The sequence below is a fragment of the Solanum dulcamara genome, chromosome 12 (assembly GCF_947179165.1).
Source record: "Solanum dulcamara chromosome 12, daSolDulc1.2, whole genome shotgun sequence".
In the NCBI taxonomy this organism is placed as follows: domain Eukaryota; kingdom Viridiplantae; phylum Streptophyta; class Magnoliopsida; order Solanales; family Solanaceae; genus Solanum; species Solanum dulcamara.
This window is the reverse complement of record NC_077248.1, coordinates 2,021,212-2,042,574: the sequence shown is the minus strand read 5'-3', so window position 1 is coordinate 2,042,574 and position 21,363 is coordinate 2,021,212.

The window sequence follows — 21,363 nt, the reverse complement described above, 5'->3', positions numbered from 1 at the left end:
TTAAAATACGGTTAAATAAATTATGAATAAATTATTTATATATTTTAGATGAATTTTTTAAAGTATATGTAAATATTTTGAGATTCACATGATCGAAATTTGATAAAAAAATCAAATTTGAGAAAATAGTCAAATGCCCTACTAATCTATATCGGATTCTCAACTACACACTTTAACTTCACGTGAGTCCTATAACCTTCTTGAATTGTTTAAAACTGAAATTATTACACCCTCAAAAATTCATAATCATATTTATGTTGATCCGTGAGATACACGCATTTAACACGTGGAAATTCAACTTTTATATTAAAAAGTTATTCTTTTTTCTTTTTGGTTTAATATTTTTAAAACTCCATTAAATATTAGTTCAAATGCTTGAAAACTCCATTGAAGGTTGGTTGTTATTTGAAACTTGTTGATTCCTAGTTTGACTGAGTTCACCTAAGACTTTTGGATTTGAAGAGCATCGGATCTCCATGAAAATCGACAAGCTTCCATGTGAAATTTTTGGATCTATATTCTTGAATTGAGAGCAGCTGAATTCGTTAATGATTTGAAGAGCTCTGTATAGCTGAAAATTGAAGCTCAAGGTTGAAAATGTGAAGCATCAGCTTGAAACCACCATTAAAGTTAGTTCAAAAGTTTGAGTTCAAATTTTGACTTGACACAAACGAGCTTCATTTTGAGTGGGTAATATATCAAAGAATTGAAATGTTGAGAGAAACTTATATCTAAAATTTAGGGCAATTTGGAGAAGATTTAGGGTGATTTTGCATTAAATAGTCGAGAAAATGTACGAAAAAAATGATGGCTGCATTTTCATATTTGCACGAAAATTAGTTGAGGAATATTATGTGGAGCTGAAATTAAGTTTATTCACAAAGTTAACTGCCCGAAACTTGAAGAAATATATGTGAAATGCCATTAACAGAACTGAAAGCTTGAACTTGAGAGAAATCGAATTACAATATTGATAAGTGACTACAAGAATTTTGTGGGTATGTTGGGTATTGAATATAAAATAAAAATTTTCCCTAGTATTTAAAGTTCATTGAAGAAAATCAATGAGTGCCATTGTATTAAGCTTATTCAAGCTTAAATTTGCTTTGATTTGAAGAATTTTGGGTTTGTAGCTTCTTATTGTGGAGAATAAGGATGGAATTGTTATCTATGATTTGTGGTATATCGATTGATGTAGTAAACACGAATTCACAATTATCAACAAAATGCAATGCAATGCAATGAGATGATGCATGTCTGTCCTATCGGTACACATTCGCTAAATTATAATCTGAAACCCATATGGCCCGTCCCCTCAATATACATATCTTGCCACGGAGCGTGTGGTCCGACCCTTTTATTTCATAATATCTGTCACGGAGCGTGTGACCCGACCCCTTTGTTTCATATTATTTTCAGTCTCAACACAATATGTCAGAACCAATGCAATCGATTCATGTTTATATAATTCACGATAATAGCATGACAATAACAATATTTTTTTTCCTATATCACATCAACATAGTCATTTCACATGTCCAAAATAAATCCACAATCACAACATATCAATTCCACCAATACATGTCATTAGATCACCATTTTATACCCCTCATCTCTATTTTTAAGGCCAATCATATAGTCAATAACCCAGTCTAATTCTCATTACTCCTTATTACACATAACACGAAAATACAAGCATCTACAAGCTTAAACTAAGGTTTAGAAATTCACTTGTCTTAATTAATCAAGCAATTACTCCGGTACTTGAGCCTTCCCTTTTTGTTGGGCCTCCAAATAAGTATAATCTAATCAAATAAATAACCACAATAAGATTTCGAAATTAACAACACCCATATTATTATATGTCTAGCCTAGACCCAAAACCTACCCAAATCTATAATCAAGTTCCTAATGTTGATGTTAAATAACATGTCAACTCTCATATTTCCCATTTTTTTTAAGCCTAGGGTTAGGTTCTAATTTCTCCAATATCATAAATTTAATCAAATTCATAAAATATAATATACCTAATATTTAATTATCTACCTCAATATACCAAAATTCGGGAACTAACTCATTCTCTGTCATTGAAGTCAAATCTCAAATTTTCTTTCCGATTATGTTCACTCATGATAAAATAAACTCACATGTCAAATTTCAGCTAAAACGGATCGTTATTTGACCCCCGAATCAAGATTTTATATGAAGAACCCTATGGTCATATTTTCTTATTTCAGCATTGTTTCTCCACCAATATACCTTAAAAATATGTTGATAATCACATGAAAATTTAATGGAAAGAATGAGAATAATTACCTTGACACTTTGAAATAAAAATCCATATTTTTCTCTTCTCCTTTATTTTTCTTTTCCCCTTTCTTTTTTTCTTCCTCCGTATTTTTTTCTCTCCAGTTTTTTTTGTGTTTGCGTCGCTTTTCTTTTTTTTTTTTTTTTTTTTTTCTTTTTCAAACTAATTATGTATTAAAATTTACAAACCCTACTAACCTATTTTAATAAATATAAGAAAAGTGGTATAGGGTATTAAATAAATTAACACTTTAGCCCATCAATTAAATTAATTCTCTAAAATTATCCCTCAACTAATTAACCAAAGTTACCGAATAGTCCAAATAATCAATTAAAATTTTACGGGAAGGGTCTTGTATGAAAGGAGGAGGACTCTTTCTCAAAATGACCTAACGGGTCATTACAGAAAGCTAATAGGTTAGCTAGGCTGAGTACATAATTAATCTTTTTAACTCATTAAGATATTCAATTTAGATATTCGAACTAAGCCAATATATTTCAAAAGAATGTTTGAATGAGACACTTTCAATTTAAATTTTGATGCGTAAAACCTTAATATATATTATGTGGATGTGGTGAATCTATGGCTCCATTTTTCACATTGTTTAATTTGTTCAACTTGTAGTAAATTTTTTGGATTAGAGAAGATAAGAAGCTAAGCACATTTTTGTTGACTTTTACAGAGAAAAAAAATATGCTCGTGCAAAAGAATTTTCAAGATAGGCAAAAACGAGAGGGTAAAAAAAAATATAAAATCAAAGAGGGCCCCATGAAAATATTCTGTCAAATAAGGAGAAACATATTACTTAGAAAACGGTTTAGGAAAAATGTTACACCTAAACACCTTATAAAACATGCTGATAATAAGCTTGTTATATCTAAGAGATGTCAATTACAGCATTTAATGCATGATAATGATGTAATAAAAATTTACTCTATATGCAAAATAGGTGTCTTATATTTCAAAAAGAATGAGATGTATATTTTTATTTTTTTGGAAACAATTACCTTTACACACTAGCTTTTTCAGCTAAACAAATGTTATGGGATATACTAGGCCTACAAGCTTTAACGATTTTATAGTCACACAAATATTATGATAGATTAAGATCAAATATTTCCTTCTTAAATTTTATATCTCGAATAAATTACGTTATATAAATTGGAATAAATTATGTAATTGACCAATTTAAGCTTTCAATTCCTCACAAAGGTATGTGATAAGACAACCCAAAGACATGCACAACTACTTTGCATTATGATAAAAATTATCCAATCTTTCACAAAGGCAAAGGAAGGGAAAAGTAAAAGAAAAGAAGACCATAACTAGACAAGCCAAATAAACAGCAGCTAGGGTACGTATAGAATAACAAGTCCTTTTCAGAAAAAAACTAAAGATGAAACATACTGCATGCAGTAAATTTAACTTAATACAAAGTCCTTTTATTTAATTTTGTGAGTTGGAGGGAAAATGAGAAAGGGATAGTGTCGTCATAGGGTGAATTCAAAATTTAAAGTTAATATACTAGATTCACAACACCTTCATATTACACTGAAATCCGCCATGTCTATCATCACCAAGGAGTGTGGTTGGAGGGAGAGAGTGGGTCATGGATGGACACATGAACATGATCAAAAGCAATTTCAAGGCTTAAAGTTTATAGATTTCTACAACGACTTCATTTTTGATATACAATAATAATTGACTAACATATGCAGAATTTGAGTAAAAAGTAACTAAATTCATCACGTGAATCCACATATTACATTGCAGATCAGTCCCTACCCATCAAGATCACAAGCGAGTATAGTGCAATTATAATATAATAGGAATATTTCATTCTTAAAAATCTTGAATTTGAATTCTAAAAACGGAAAATAACTTCCTATTATGGAGTTGTTTACCCTATCTACTCAATGCGATAAGGAAGAGCATTGATCTCTAGACCTAATCCTAATATTGAAAGAGTAGTAATAAGTTTTTGAGTCGAAAGTCGATCTATCATAAACAATTTTTCTATCTCTACGAATCAGTGATTATAAGGTTATGCATAATATATATCACCATTTTCTTAAACTCCATTTATTAAAATTACACATGTTGTTGATGTTACTCAATACGAATCCAAATCAGTTGAATCAATCTTTACAAGACAAGCAAGAGTATTATGAATTTTGCAACAATTTTGATTTGGGCAGATTATGTCTACCTATTGAGGAACCATGCATGTTTTTATCATCCTATTTTCATCATCACTTTGACCCTACCAATGTTTTTAAGGATATTCCCATCTTTTATGGATCCACAATATCCGATTTACTGTCTTTTTGTCTATATATTCTTTAAATTATACTCCATTCATTTCAATTCTTGACTCCAAATAAACTTTAAAATTAAAAGAAATCAGATATTATGATCTTATAGTTGTTATGACATTTTTGTGAATAAAAATGTGTGTTTGTTTGGATGGTTATTGAATATTGTTTCATAACTATTGTATGGCATGTATTATTTCCATAAATATAATATTTAGATAGATTATATTACTTTTGTCGTTATACATAATATCATGTATTAATAATTTGAAGGATAAGCCTGCAATATTATAAGGAAAGATAGGCTACATGAATTATTTAAAAAAAGTAGGGTAAAAGATAAAATATGATTATTAACTAATAAGCAAAGACAAATTAAATGAGAAGAAAAAAAAAGAAATAAAGTAACAATGCGACCACACTAAACCGGTCGTTACATAAAATAATTTTTTTTATCATTAATAATAATATAATACAATAAATTCAACAACAACAACAACCCAGTGAAATCCCACAACATGGGGTCTGGGGAGGGTAGAATGTACGCAGACCTTACTCCTACCAAGGTAGGACGACTGTTTCCATAATACAATAAATTCAAACAACAATAAAAATAAACATTGTATTGTATTAACAATATGATATAAATAGGTAACAATCATCCAAACAAGCTACAAGCAGTGGCCAAGTTGGAAGCTGATTCTATGAATTTGATCCAACTTAGTAACTTCAATTTAAATTATGTGTTACAATTAAGAAATTTACTAAATTCTTACAAAAATTAAATATAGAATTTCGTTATTACACTTGGTGCGTCATTGTACAATAATGTAAAACTCATAGAGTTCAAATTCTGACCTTGCTTCTATAATTAAGAATAAAATAATAAATTAAAGTTAGAAATTAAAGTGACGTTTTCTTAAATGAATTAATATGTAAAGAGTATCATATAAAATGAACACATTGGCATGATCAATCCTTGTAACTTTTAAGTTGATCGACACTTTAATTAGACTAATTTATGACATTTTAATTTTAATTGAAGTTTGATATTCTTGTAACTAATCTACATGTTTGTTAATAATGCGATTATTTTGCATCCTTTTACTCATTTTTTCCCCACTAAAATGTTTATATCTTTTTGGAAAAATATAAGGTTAAGTGATGTATATCTAATCATCACATAGATTTATCATTTATTGTCTGTCTTTTTTAACTTGGTCCCCAATTCTGGATTGATATAGAATATGTTCCTTCAATTTTCAGTTTTCTTTTTATAATTGGTCCCATTTTTGGAATCCCAAAACATTGGGTCTCTAGAGTCAAATGTATGGACCATTGGACCTCCTTTTTCACTTTATCTATTAAGAGTTGAAGTTGAGATTCTATTTCTAGTAATTATAATTATATTACCTAAATCTCCTTATTAGCATTCAACTATTCACTACTACTTGTATCAAATTATGTGTCATATTTTTATTCACACAATTTAAAAAATATAAATAAGGAGAAGTTTTGACTATTTCACTACCATTAATGTCTTAAGATATAGTATTTCTTCATTAAATATTTATTTTATTGATGTGTTTGTAGTTTCAAAACAATTACAACATCTAAGGATATGTAAATAGAAAAAAAAATGTCTTGAACTTTTAAAATAAGAAATAATTTAAGATAACTATTTTTTGAAATAACGACGAATAATTTGAGACAAAGAAAATATTTTTCAATTATGAAAAAATATCCTTATTACTGCCTCTAATAAGTCTTGATCGTGTCTCAATGCAAATATAACTAGTCATTCTCCCAGTGATCAGCTACGGATCATCTTCTTCGTAAGCTATTGTCTTACCAATTAGTTGGGGGCTCAAATTGAATTTATTGATTAGGGATAGATATATATAGATATAGAATACTATTTTATTTAAAGAATATTAAAAGAAAAAAAATCAAAGTCAATTATAATAAGTCCCCCTTCAAATAAAGTTGTATTTTAATCTGAAAATCTCACGGTGCGAATCCATTAAGCATTTTAATTTCGAGGACTAATCAAAAGCCTTGAGCAAAATTGGATTTTATTCTCCTAATTAATTAAATAATAATATTATAATATTTGACTTACGTATGATATATGGGGTACAATAATGTCAATTAGTTGACATTATTGATATGCCTAATCTCCTTATTTATTTTTAATCAACATGTTATAATATAAGGTTGGTCAATATATAGAAGGACGTGATAAACTCACACTCCTTTTATAGTATAAACAGAATGATATAGCTTAATTAAACAAATTATTTCTAATTAATTAAATAACATGTCTATTGAAATCAGTTTGTTTTCCTTTTAAATTAAGAGTAAAATTCGCGTACACATTATTCTTCTCATATTTTATTTGTGAAATTACATTGAATATGTTATTGTTGTTATTATCATCTTTTTCTCTTAAACTAATTAGTTCACACAATCCAACTATGCAATTTTCTGTCAAGTAAAAAAAATACTATAAATATATAGAAAACTTGTCGACCAGAAGCCATGCTTGAATAATAAAATAAAGATATTCTCCATTTCTTAATACTTTTTTTAAAAGCTAGAATTAAATAGTAGTAATGAGCTGATGGAATTAATTGCTATATGATTAAACTAATTTGGTACATTGAACCCTCCACTATAATTATTACTTTTAATTTTTAAAGTGATGGGCTTGTTGTACTTTGAGATATTATAATTTGCTGATCATGCACCATTAATATATATATATATATATATATAACTTTTGACAATTATTAGCATTTTAACGAAAGAGAAATATTGGTAACTTTTAGTAAATTCAAGTTATATTTCGTAGCTAATCGTGCTTATAATACATTACTAAATAGAATTAGCAAATTTGTTTGTCAGTAATTCATGTTATTTTAGCAACAAAACCAAATAGAAGTTATAGTAATAATTAGTGTGTGTTGGGCTGAAACAAGTTATAAATTATAATTAATTCTTTTGGCTGAATATTTAATTTATTTGTGATGGGAAGTAGCAACTAGTAACCTAGTTGTTATAAAAATTTAATAAAGTATGCATTTGTTAATTAGGGTACATTGCACAAAGCACAAGTGATAATAAACTAGTACAACTTGCTTAAGGGGATTTCTTTAGAGATAATCCAAATCTAAATCAAGCATAAAATGCCATATTAATTTAGTTTCTTGAGGTGTTAATCAGCTAAATCCAATTGTTAGGACATATATTAATAGATTCCTCTACATAATGGACAAATCGTGTGGGTTAATTAACCACTCCCTCTATTCCATATTAACTGTATTTCTAGAGCTTTTTTCATTGTTCAAAATAGTTGAATTGTTCAAAGTTCAAGAGAAACGTTTGAATCTTTTTCCATGTTTACTCTGTTCATTAATGAAGTTTTATAATTTTCTACTATTTAAACTACACTACTTACAAAGTTATACTCTAATAAGAGACTATTTGTATTTATGATTTTCACATTTAATTATCTTTATGAGGCCGATTAAACAAAAGGGTAATAGAGGAAAATAAGTTCAAATTTTGTCCTTGAATACTTTTCTTAATATGTGTGCATTACCTTAGAAATTCAGGTAATATGGAATAGAGAGAGTAATTAGCAAAGCTGAACTAATTAGATGCAATCTCACATCTTTATTGCGCAGAAAAAATTAAAAAGCTAAATATTGTGTACCTAGGTTTATTATTTTAGCATTAGGAGGTTGATGTATAGCTTTGACGTCACTACAGATGATCAGAGAAGAATCGGTGATGGAGTTTTGGTAGATGTCAAAATTTTATTTGGTGAGGCAATTATTTAGTGTTTGAATTTCATTCGGATATTTGAGGCTCAAGGTTGGTTAACTTGAGCTTGAATTAATTGAGTTATTGTTGTTGGAGGTTTTGAATGTTGAAGATGACGGTGTTATTGTCGATGAAACAATAATCCCCTTAATTCTTCAAGTCCTAATAGATAAAGTTATATTACTATCTGTGTGGACGAGAAATAGCAAGTACCCTATAGAATGAGCTGAGGTGTACGCAGGCTGACTTCATCATTATGATTTTGTCATTCTATTGGCTTTAGTTAAGATCACCAAATAATTGACTCAAGGTCAAATTAATGGGCTTTTGAAATCTATTGGGCCTCACAAACTTCATTATCTGGGCTTGGATAGAAATCTGGCTACTGGGCTTGGGATAATTGGTCTTGTGTTAGGTAAAGTTTACATGCAGAATTAGGAGGACATATCTATTGTTAACAATATAACAACTCGGTTTGATTTGAAAATCCAGACTTCCCCAAATCTTAAAATTTCTATAATTTAGCAGCTCATTACAGCCAAATGGGCAGAGGGATGGGGGTGGGGTGGGGGATACATAAAAAATCAAAGCATCTCTCCAAGCTCCATAGGCTTTCCTCGAGTCAATCTGACAAAACTTGTGAATAATTGAATAATACATACAAGTTTTGCCAATCTAACAAAACTTGTGAACAAGGGAAGCTTTGCTCATCTGGCAGAACTCAGTGACCTATTCATATCGAACGAAGTTATGCCCCGTCCGTCATAACTTGTGAAGGGAGAGTTTTGGATGAGAGTTAACTCAAGTTTTCCAAGTACTACAAATGTCGTTCATAAATGCATAAACCCCATTCTCTATAATGGTAAATGCAAATCACTTCATATATGTATTTGACAAAAAAATTAGTTGATGAAGTTTAGAGACAATTCTTCTATGATCTTTTCATTAGATTCAAGAGGATATCATAATTTTCATGAGAGAGAATAAGTTGTTCATAACTTTAGTACATGTGACATGAGATATAAGCGAGACACGTGTTGTGAAAGTACATACGAATTTAAAATTTATAATAACATTTAATAGTTTTGTCAAAATAGATACTCAAAATGTAAAGTTTGAAGATACATTTTGATACTTAACTCACAATAGATACTGAGAATTCATCACATATTGGACAATAATTAAAAAAGAAATACTAAAAAAATCTCTATTTTTAGTACAAAATTCTATGAACAAATGTTTTATAACAAGAGAACTAAACGATATTCCATTTAGATATTAGAACAGAGGAAAATTAAAACAGAGAAAATAAAAGGACCTAGAATTTAGAGTGACTGACGGCGGTTCTCCGGCGCCGACCATGGCCAGAATCCCGGTTGTACCCATCGGAAACTTATAAAAAAAATCTCCATTTTTTAAGCTCTTTACCAACAAGCTTGCTAGTATCATATTCTTCTCTTTTTGTTTAATTTTCATCTGACGTTCCGTATTTAAGGACTTGGACTAAATTTGAATTCACGCATAGTATAATCTTGCGTGACGCTCCTAATAAAATTTTAATTTGAATCTAAGACCTTTAATTAAAATGAAGAAATTTCAATCATTCCATCATAACTCATGTCGATTAGGATATTATATTCTTCAAAAGCAAGTTCAGAGAATGAGAAGCTAAAGGTTTTTTTTGTTGTTGTTGAGATAAAAACAAATAGAAAATTTTATATTTTTTTTAGCAAAGTGAGACTGTGAGAGTGGTAGGGGACACACACAGGCTATAAGGAATTACAACACGTGTGGATAATAATAATAATAATAATAAAGAAAATAAAGAATTTAAATTTTGTGTACCAAAAAATAAATTTATTTGTGAGTATGTATGCTAAATCATATTAAGTTGGTGTATATTAATTCTGATTTAGTAATAATCATGTTAATGACGATAGATATCATATATTTATTAGATTTACAAATACCTAATATGAATATATAGATAATTGAAAGTCTTTTTGTGATGAATTTTTTACTTGTTAATTTTTTTGATAAATATCTGACCGCTAACCTACTATAATATACTTTTTAATTTCTTCTATCAAATTAGATGAGGTGGATAGGACCTACTGATCATCGAATTAGAATCGTTAGCTTTCAAACTCTCAATTGTAAGACATGTAAAAAAAATTAGAAGAATAACTTAAATTAATATTTTAAAAAATACAGCTACAAGTTGCTTGGCTATTTAACTCACGTGGTGGAAATCACTGCCCAGGATTTTTTTATTTTTTTTTCACTTTCTGTCAGGTAATCTTAAATAAGTGGGACAAATTTTTGTACTTTTGTCACATTTATTTGAACTGTGTGTTTGGTTGAGAGAAAATGACAAAAATGGCCCTTTATTTTTAGTATTGGTAAATTTAAAATAACGCGAAATAATTTAATAGACCTTTATATTTGTATAAATTTGTATTGTGGAATCTTCTACTTAATCCTAACCAACTAAATTCTTAAACTCAATCAAAAGAAGATTTTTAAATCCTGCCTAGCTTACTTGCTCTTAAATAGATGACATGTCAAATTCATATCACATAAATTAATAACACGTCATAATTATCTTTATTAACTATTTTTAAAAATTATTAATCAAAATATTAAATAATAGGTAAAAAATAATAATTCTTTAAAGTAAAATTTGTACTTCTCTAAGCTTCCTCCACCTCGGCTCAACTTTCCTCCACCTCGCCCGATCCATAATCACTGTCACACCATCCTCACATCCACCATCACTATCACCTCCAACCTTTTAGTCTCTTTTTCTTCCATTTAAATTTATCTTCGTACAAAAGAAAAGGGGCATTGGAATGAAAGTTTTGAAGAAAAACACTTGAATCTTGAAAATATAAGATCTAAATTGTCATCTTCCTATGTTTTCTTTTCTTGTAAGTTTTTTTGTTTGAAAATTTTACTTTTTAATGAAAAGAAAAAAGGTGGGGAAAAAAAAGGGTTGGAGCAGGGATGGGGGTGGGGGGTGGCTGGAAAATGGGGGTTGGGACAGGAATGAGGTGGGGGATGGCTGAAATGAAGGTTGGGGCGGAAATGGCTGAAGAACGTGGGGGTAAGGGGAAGAAGAAAGTTTTTTTTTTTTTTTTAAAAAAAAGTCTTTTTCTTTTTTTTTTTAAATTTATTATTTTATAATTTTCATATTTTTACAATTTAAATGTGCTCCTTCACTTGCCTTTACACGCGTGTATTCACACATTTTTGTCAATTCAGAAATTATATAGTCACATAAGCCTAGTCAATGGCCAGAGTGTTTGATATATTCTGTATTACTGAATTTAAGAGTCTAATTGGTAAATAGTTAAGTAGAAGGGTCCATAATACAAATTCGGACAAGTACAAAAGTCCATTAAATCATTTCGCCTTTAAATAATCCAATAAGTATTAATTGAGTGGTATTAATCCTTTTGTGATTACCATAATATGCTATGTTAGTGAATTTTCTACACTGATTATGGTCATTGCTGGGATTTAGTAAAAATTCCGTGATCACCACAATTTATTGTTAAGATAAATTTTATGGTGATTCGTTAGAATTTTACTCTCATTTTTAACTAAAAGATTATTTTTCAGACCGTCTTTTTAAAAGGATTAAATTTAAAATAGCAAAACGGAAAGATTTTATTGTGCAATTACACATTAAGAAATGGCTTGGGCATATACCGGGTCGGGTCTTATTAGGGTTTAAACTACAACATTTATCATGACCCTTGTAATTTGTCTTGATGTTCCACTTCGCCCCTAAATTTTTTCTCAACCTAAACATGAAGGTTACTATTTATTTCCTCCGTTTATTTTTACTTGTTACTGTTTGACTTGATATATTCATTAAGAAAATAATTATTAATATAGGTATTTATCCATACTATCTCTATTAATTGATGTTTAGTACTCCCTCTGTTCATTGTCACAACACTAAAAATAGATGTCCAATAATATTTGTCCAATTTATGAAATCAAAAGATAATTTTACACTTAATTTCTAATTTACCCTTATCATTAATTATAGTTATTTTCCTATCACATTTTCAAGATATTGTATTTATTATATTCAAAGGGTGATATGGTAAAATTACCCTTCTATGTATAATTTCTTAAAAAATGTGCAAAGTCAATAGTAAACAAGTATTATTGGACATAGGGAGTATTAGGTCTTGAAAAATGATTTGGAGAATAGTATTTAATGCTAAGGGTAAAGCATGGGGGAAAATTATCCTTTCTTGATACATCAAAAGTGACAAATAAAAATAAAAATAAAAATTTATTTTAGAAATAAGTGACAAGTAAAAGTGAATTGAGGGAGTATTGTTAAAATCTTGCTATTTCTAATAGGTTCAATGTTTTGCTAAGACAAAATTTAGCTCTGAAAAATAGTTTTCATGACAAAGTATCTTTTCACATAATCATCCGTTATCTCAAAATTCATTACCTCGAGTAATTTAGATTCGTGCCGTATAAAATTCATTAAAAAAAAATCACGTTTTCTATTAAAAGCTTTTTCTATTCTCAAGAGTTAAACTCGAGACCTTTGAATAAAGATGGATAGTAAAACACTTCTCATTCCTCAATACATCGATTGGATATGGAATTCAAATCAAGTAATATTAGATCTGAACCCATCGAAGTCTATAACCACATCAAAATATTGGATTCAAATAAATTAAGTGTTGCATCAAAAATATTAAATTCAATCTGAACCCAAAAATTTTAAAAAATAAACGAGACACATAAAATTTAAATCTTGTATCCGTGACGCTTTATATCACTAGCAATGTTACAATTGCCACAGTTCATTACAATTTAGTTTTTAAAACATCTGCAGACACTTGTACAAGATGAGCAAAATCATTATTTTTCTGACTTAATTGAGATTGACCACATGAATCTTCACAAGTGAGAGCTCTATCTCCAGATTGCAAAATTGAGGCAATTGCTTGTGTAAATTGATTAGATCCCAATTGTTTAATTGAATTTGGAATATACACATTGATACACAAATTGTATTGTTGGACACAAATTTGTTGGGAGCCAATTTTTGGACTTAAAGACTTAAATCATATAATTATGGACTCAGATAGAAGAAGGTTGGGCCTCCACAACTCAAATGTGTAATCATCGTCCAGAAAGTCCAGCCCGAAAATCGAAAAAGGGATCCAAAGCGAATTTTTGGGACAATCAATATTTAAGCTATATTCACATAATTATTTTGTATAAAAATTTGCAATTTTGAAATGACTTAGGACGTCGTATGACTAAAGTCCATACACATGACTCATGAAGTTTATTCACTTAATTCAGTCATTTTTGTCTGACTTCAAACACATGTGACTGAAGTTCAACTATTTTTGCTTAAAATGAACGTTAATCATAAGTGACTAAATTTAGTTATTTTTACCTGAACACCACATCTCTGAAACTATTTTAATGTAGGTAGATGTGCAAAAATATTAAATTCAAATAAAATATCACGTGAATTTTTTAACAAAAAAGGCAAGGACATAAAAAATAAATACATATCTTACCCGGCCCCTCAATTTGCTAGAGAAGTAACTTTTTTTTCCCCATCAAGTAGCTAGAATAAGGGAATTGTAATTTTCATATTAAATTCATGCCTATCTTAACTTAGTCCAACTTTTTAAACAATATCCATTTGCTTCTCACAATTGTCGTCAATTGTTATCGATTATTGTCTGTTTATATATTAAAAATATCCTAAAATTTTATCGATCGTGCGTGATGAGACGAAGCAAATTAAATTTTTGCTAATCAGGAATAAATCTAATAGCCAATATTATAATCACAACATATCGCATCGCGCTATTGTCATTCTATTCATAGTTGAGGAGTATAGTTTAATCTCAATAAAATATATAGTCTCAAAAAAATATGAAATCATTAGTTGATGAATTAGTTAATTCCTTCAATTAATTAAAGGAAAATTATAAATAATGTAATACATTGAGTGGAGATAGGTCATCATGATGTGAAAAGAGTAAGTACTTATCATAATCAATCAAATTATTCAACTAATAAGAAACTAAACCCTCCATTTTAAAGTATTTGAAACTCTAAGGGCCCCGTTGACATCACTTGAGAACATTAAATTGTATAATATTCAAATTAAATAAGATTAACACAATTATAAACACAATTTCTAACCTTTAGTCATAGTGATTAGTGGGTGTAGGTCATGAGATGAAAAGTATAACCACTTATCAAAAACTATTATTAGACATAAGAGAAATTAGTTGGAGGGAAAAATGCAACAATTTTGTACATATTCTCATTTGAACTCATAACTAGCATTTTTAATCGGAAAAACTTATATGTTTCAAATATTTACATCAAATTAAATAAATTAATTATAATTAAGTGACTTAATGAGGTGAGAATATTCCATGTTAATAAATCCTGGTTAAGTGCTAAAGCTATATATCCGCAAACACATTTCATACGTTGATTTATTGACTTGATGTAAATACAAAGTATGGACAAGCTTTTACCTTTTTAAATCTATCAAAGCTTCAAGTCAAATGGGTTCAAAGGTCTTTCCTTCGATTTTAAATTTTGTTTCAAGTCATACTATACCATACAAATTAAAACGACGGAGTAATATATTTTTTTCCCAAATGTACAAGCATTAGCTCAAGAAACTTAGAGATTGTCTTCTTTTTGTAGCTTTATATGTATTAGTTCATTTCAGAAATATATTATCAATCCTTTTATAAATGATTTCTTCATTATTTTATTTTCTTACAAATTTGGATATGCGTTAGTAAAGTCGAGGGTCCATTCAAAAATAATCTATCTACCTTCACATGATACGAATAATTAAAATACTCCATAATCATACACACCACCATCTCGAGACCTTATATATAAAATTTTACCAATATGTAGTTGTTGTTGTACAAAGCGTTAGCTCAAGAAACTTACAGAATGAATACAATTTTTATTTGACTTTTTCTTTGTTTGAATTTTTCTTTGTGGAGTAAAGATTCATGAACAAAGTGGTTACAACTATTTGTTTGATTGGAAGTCTAATCAAGTTACAAAAAGAGAGACATTATATATTATTAACAAGAAAACTCTCCTTGTGGGCTGTTTCCTAAAGAACATATTTTATGTAGACAAAGGAATTGAATTTTTTTATATATATGTAGTTAGTACATTCATGTAAACATATTACAACATCCTTTAAACTTCTAGTACAATGATTCTACTATCAAATTTTGAGTGAACATTCATATAAAAGATCTTTTTTCTTTTTGAGGAAAAAAAAGAAGAAAGAGATACGTATCGTTTGAACTTTTAAGTACAACGAATCTACCACGCTGCCATTCTCCTCATGGTTCACATTTCCCATTCATACCATTCTTATTATTTTTCACAATTTATTATTTGGATTAACTAACTCGACTAATTTTCATTAGCATTAGATAGAGACAACAAACATATCATTTCATAAAGTATTATATTAGATTTATGGGATAATGCATAAGTACCACCCTTAACTATGATCGAAATTTTAGCGACACACCTTAACTTTACTAGGGTCCTATTACCCCCTCTGAACTATTTTAAAATGGAATAAATACATCCAAAAAGCTGACGTGGCACATAAAGTATGCGCACTCTCTTGAAGGGCAAGTGATGGATGAAAACATTCGACGCATGTTCTTTTTTAATTAGTAACTTTATAATTAATTAGTACACATAATTATTGATATTAAAACTTACATATATATTTAATTATTATCATTTCTTTTTATGTAAAATATTTATTTTAATTTCTTCTTCACTTTAAATTTTTTAAAGTATAGACTGGGTTATTACTTTATGGTGAAGATTCGATTCTCAATATTGTAATCCCCCCGCCCCCCAAATTTTCCTTTCTCTTATCCTGGTTTTTTTTCTTTTTCCTTTTTTAAAATAGAGAGTATAAACTTATAAAAATATTACAAAGAAATTTTCAAAAAATATATTACGAAGAAATGTAGAATAAGGGCATGGTTTATATTAAGAAATAGAGTTAAGGGTATAATCTGATTGTTAAATAATAAGTAAGAATAAGAAAGAAAAAAAAAGACATAATGATGCAATCGCACCAATTGATATATATGTTGCATAAAATTAAGGACATCTCATCGTTACGTAACAACATAATAATATAATAAAATTTAAGTAATAATTAAATTAAATATTACAGTTAAAGTAATAACAATAACATACAAAACAATAGGTAACAACCATCTAAAACAAATCATAAGTAGTAACTACGCACCCTAAAAACATATTTTTCAATACTCAAAGCTCAAATATCAAATATCTATATGTGTGTCGAACCTAGTGTACATACAATATAATATAATATAATTTTAAATCAAACCAATAATGTGGTTCTAATTCAGTACCCTTACGTGTGATTAATTTAATAATCATGCAAGTATATGTGCATGGTTACCTTACAACCACGTGCTTAAATTTTACTCACTTATACGACCAATAAAATCTATATGTTGTCAATATTTTCAAATATTAGAATTAAATGTAAATAAAGAAGGAAATTAATTTACAGTAAAGAAGAAATAAAGAATGTAGGTCCTATATGTTCCTAACTAAAAGGGAAATAGCAAATAATGTAGTTCAGCTGTAAATTTATCATGATCTTTATTTGACCAAAAAAATTTTAAAATCTACTTTTATTAATTGTGTCTGTCAAAACTAGAAAAATGCATTTTGATGTGAGATATTGATAAGGAATTTCTTTAATGAACTTTACGTGACATGAGTTCAGTAATTCTATTTTATTTTTGTTTATTTGATTCAAATTAGATTGACAACCATTGTTATTCACTTTAATCATACTAAAATGACTAATTCCCTCATATAATATAATGTGAAAATTTTCAAAAATTAATGATATTAGTTATCATGATGTTATATTAACTTATAGTTAACTCTATGCAAAGTTATAGCAAGTAGTTATTACAATATGCATAATTATTAAAATATAGTTTGATTTTCAAAAAATAAAACATGATAAATATTATAAAATAAAAAGAGTAATAAATAAAAATTATTAAATTCACATAAATTCATAACCAATAGTACTATAACTTGTCTAACCCAAAGTCAAATCCAACTTTATGAATGCATTCATTTAGGTAACAAAACAATTAAGAGCATACTTGTCTGTCTAGTTGGTAGTTCTGCTATCTTTAGTACTATTAATTACTCAGAGTTTTAAGTTTTTTGCACAAATAATTTACAAGATATTTTAATTAAATTACTTTTAAGGTAAGATAATTATAAAAAAAATAATCACGCTAAGCGATAACTGATGACATATAAAAGACAACTAATTTGTAATTATCACAGATTAATTAATCTTTACACAAATAGTGTATAAAACTTAATAAACCATTATTAGAGCGTAAGTTTGCATTGGTTAGCACGCCAAAGGTTATGAGATGATTGATATATGATTTCTTCATTCTTAATTAATTGGAGGTTTGATGTTCGAATTATAAGCCCTAGTGCTTGATTATACGTATTTATCATGTGTACGCACGGAAATATTATGGTAGGTAGATTGATATTGATAAGCAAACAAGAGTATAACTTTTGTTTCACATGTACATATATATCAACTTAGGCCTTTAAAGTAGGGGTGTACATGGACCGGGTTGGTTCGAATTTTTTACAAACCAAACCAAACCATTTGTGTCGGATTATTAAATCTATAAACCAAACCAAACCAATAAAAGTCGGGTTTTTTGATATCAATTTTTCTCGGATTTTTCGGGTTTTTCGGTTTTTCGAGTTTTTTTGGGTTTCTCGGGTTTTCATAGTATCTAGTAAAAAGCACAGAGCAGTACTTCTTAAAAAGAGTTCTAGTACAAAATATCAACATATAAAATGGATGCAGAACACTGTTTGAAGTTTTAACTTTATAATATAACTTTATAAGATGAGCTTTTTTTGTATATTATTTAGATGAGCTTCTCAAATCTAAATCTAAATGTAAGAAAGAAAACAAAAATTATGAAAAAGTTTTAAAAAATATTTATAAATTATATTTTAATAAATATTTTTATGTATAACATAATTTAAAAGTAGTATATCTATAATCGGGTTGGTTTGGGTTCGGTTTGACTTTTTTTAGTTAAAACCAAACCAACCCTATAATGGTCGGGTTTTTTTTCCAAACACCAAACCAAGTCAAACCAAACCACTAGTCGGTTTTTTTTTCCGGTTTGGTTCGATTTGTCGGTTTGGTGCGGTTTATCGATTTGCCCTGTACAGCCCTACTTTAAAGGATCAAACATATGTGGCAGCAAAATGATTAAATTCCTTTATATTTAATTAGATATTGTAAATTTAAGTTTCTGGAATATAATTCTTTTTATTAGGAGTGCTGAACCCATAAATAAATTTTACAATGTGCAAATATAAATCTAATTAGATCTTTATATGAATATTAGATTCCGAGTGAAGAAAAAAAACACAATACCTTCAAAAAATCAATATAGGTGATAGTGAAATGATCGAGATACCTTTTAGTCAACGATCTCGTGAGTTTCAAGGAAATAAAAAAAAAAGCAACGCACTGTAAATCAATCCTACGATATATAAATTTAAATATAATCAATTTGAATATAAATATCGAAAGAAAAAACATTCCCCCTTCCCTCCCTCCTTTGTCAAGCCAAAAAAATGAGAAGCGCCGTATGGAAATTAAAGGGAGGAAAACTTGTCTAAGTACAGATGAATCATTACTAGCCCACAGAAAATTCTCCTTTCTTGGGGAGACACAATTTTTGAAGTTAAGACGTTGTCGACACTATAAAAAATTATGAAATTAGCAATAAAATTTAGTAGTAATCTTCAATTTTAATCAATTACTACTAAGAAGCTTCAAATTAATGGGATTATCTTATAATCTGTGTTAATTGATAATTAAATAAAATTAACATTAAATTTAATTCATAGTTACTCTCTTGGTTTCTGATGGTGAAATATATTTAAAAGGTAATTATAGCTACCTGTTGCATACTATATGTATATGACGTTGATTAGGGCTGTAAATGGCAAATCGATAAACTGCATCAAACTGACAAATCGAATCAAACCGGAAAAAAACCCGACTAGTGGTTTGGTTTGACTTGGTTTGGTGTTTGAAAAAAAACCCGACCATTATAGGGTTGGTTTGGTTTTAACTAAAAAAATTCAAACCGAACCCAAACCGACCCGATTATAGATATACTACTTTTAAATTATGTTATACATAAAAATATTTATTAAAATATAATTTATAAATATTTTTTAAATTTTTTTCATAATTTTTGTTTTCTTTCTTACATTTAGATTTAGACTTGAGAAGCCCATCTAAATAATATACAAAAAAACTCATCTTATAAAGTTATATTATAAAGTTAAAACTTCAAACAGTGTTCTGCCTCCATCTTATATGTTGATATTTTGTATTAGAACTCTTTTTAAGAAACACTGCTCTGTGCTTTTTATTAGATATTATAAAAAATCCGAAAAACCCAAAAAAATCCAAAAAACCCGAGAAAAATTGATATCGAAAAACCCAATTTTTATTGGTTTGATTTGGTTTATAGATTTAATAACCCGACACAAATAATTTGATTTGGTTTGTAAAAAATTCGAACCAACCCGATCCATGTACACCCCTAATGTTGATGATGAATTTGGTGACCCCCACTCTCCACTCAATACATTGAATTGAAAGAAAAACAGAAAATATGATCGTTTGTTATAAAGTGAATTATTCGTATATTAAAATAGTATTACAGTATAGTTAGTAAGTATTATGTTTCATAATATTTTATTTGTTATACGTTAAATTAATATGGTGTTTAGTAATTAGTTTATAATTTTGTATAATTAATTCTTATATAAGTTATGAGATAATTTATGTATTATTTTATGTAAAATAAAAAATAAAAAAAATTAAATTTTGCATAATTAATCCTTACATTTTTACTTGCATAACTCTAGGCCGCAATAAAAAAACCTTTTAACCTAAAACTAATACTCCGTAATAGACGATTAATGTGTTAGACAAAAAAGTGCTCATTTTCTATTCAAATGACTTCAATGTCATTAAAGTTATTCACAAAAAAATTGAATATATATTATTTTTTTACATAAAAGGGACAAAATGATGGAAATAAAATAAAGATAATTAAAAGTTATATTTAATAATTTTGACTAAAAGGTAACTTTTGATATTTGCCAAATATGTAAATAAGCCAAAAATTAATTAGTTTAAGTAATTGGGAGTTAGCATTCTTTTGATATTTTTTTTTATATCCTCAAGTAGTATCACAATTTGGGATTATTTAATTGGTTCGGTACAGTACGTACTTCTGTCTATATAATAAAATATTAAAAACTTTATATGGAAGTCTTTCATTTAATTAATATCAACCATATTGCGTCTAATGAAATTAAACATTTCTGTTTAGTATGTGATCTTCATTAGTAAACAATAGCTCAACGTTAAATTAATAAAGTTTATTACTAGTAAAATTTACCCTGGTTTTTGCTAAACCATATGGAAAAGCTAGCTAGTTGAATAAAATAAGATTGACCATATATAGATATTTATAATTTATGCATAAATTAAGACAATACCAGTGGCGGCAAATGGTTACAACTTACCACTAATTAATTATATTACTATAAATTCGATTAATTTTATTTTAATTAAACGTTAAAAGCTATGGATATAATTACCCAAAAGTTAACGCTTTTCCAACAAACATTCAAATGTTATTCAAATGCTTTTCACTCTGTGCATGATTTAGTCAAGCGAGATGACTATTA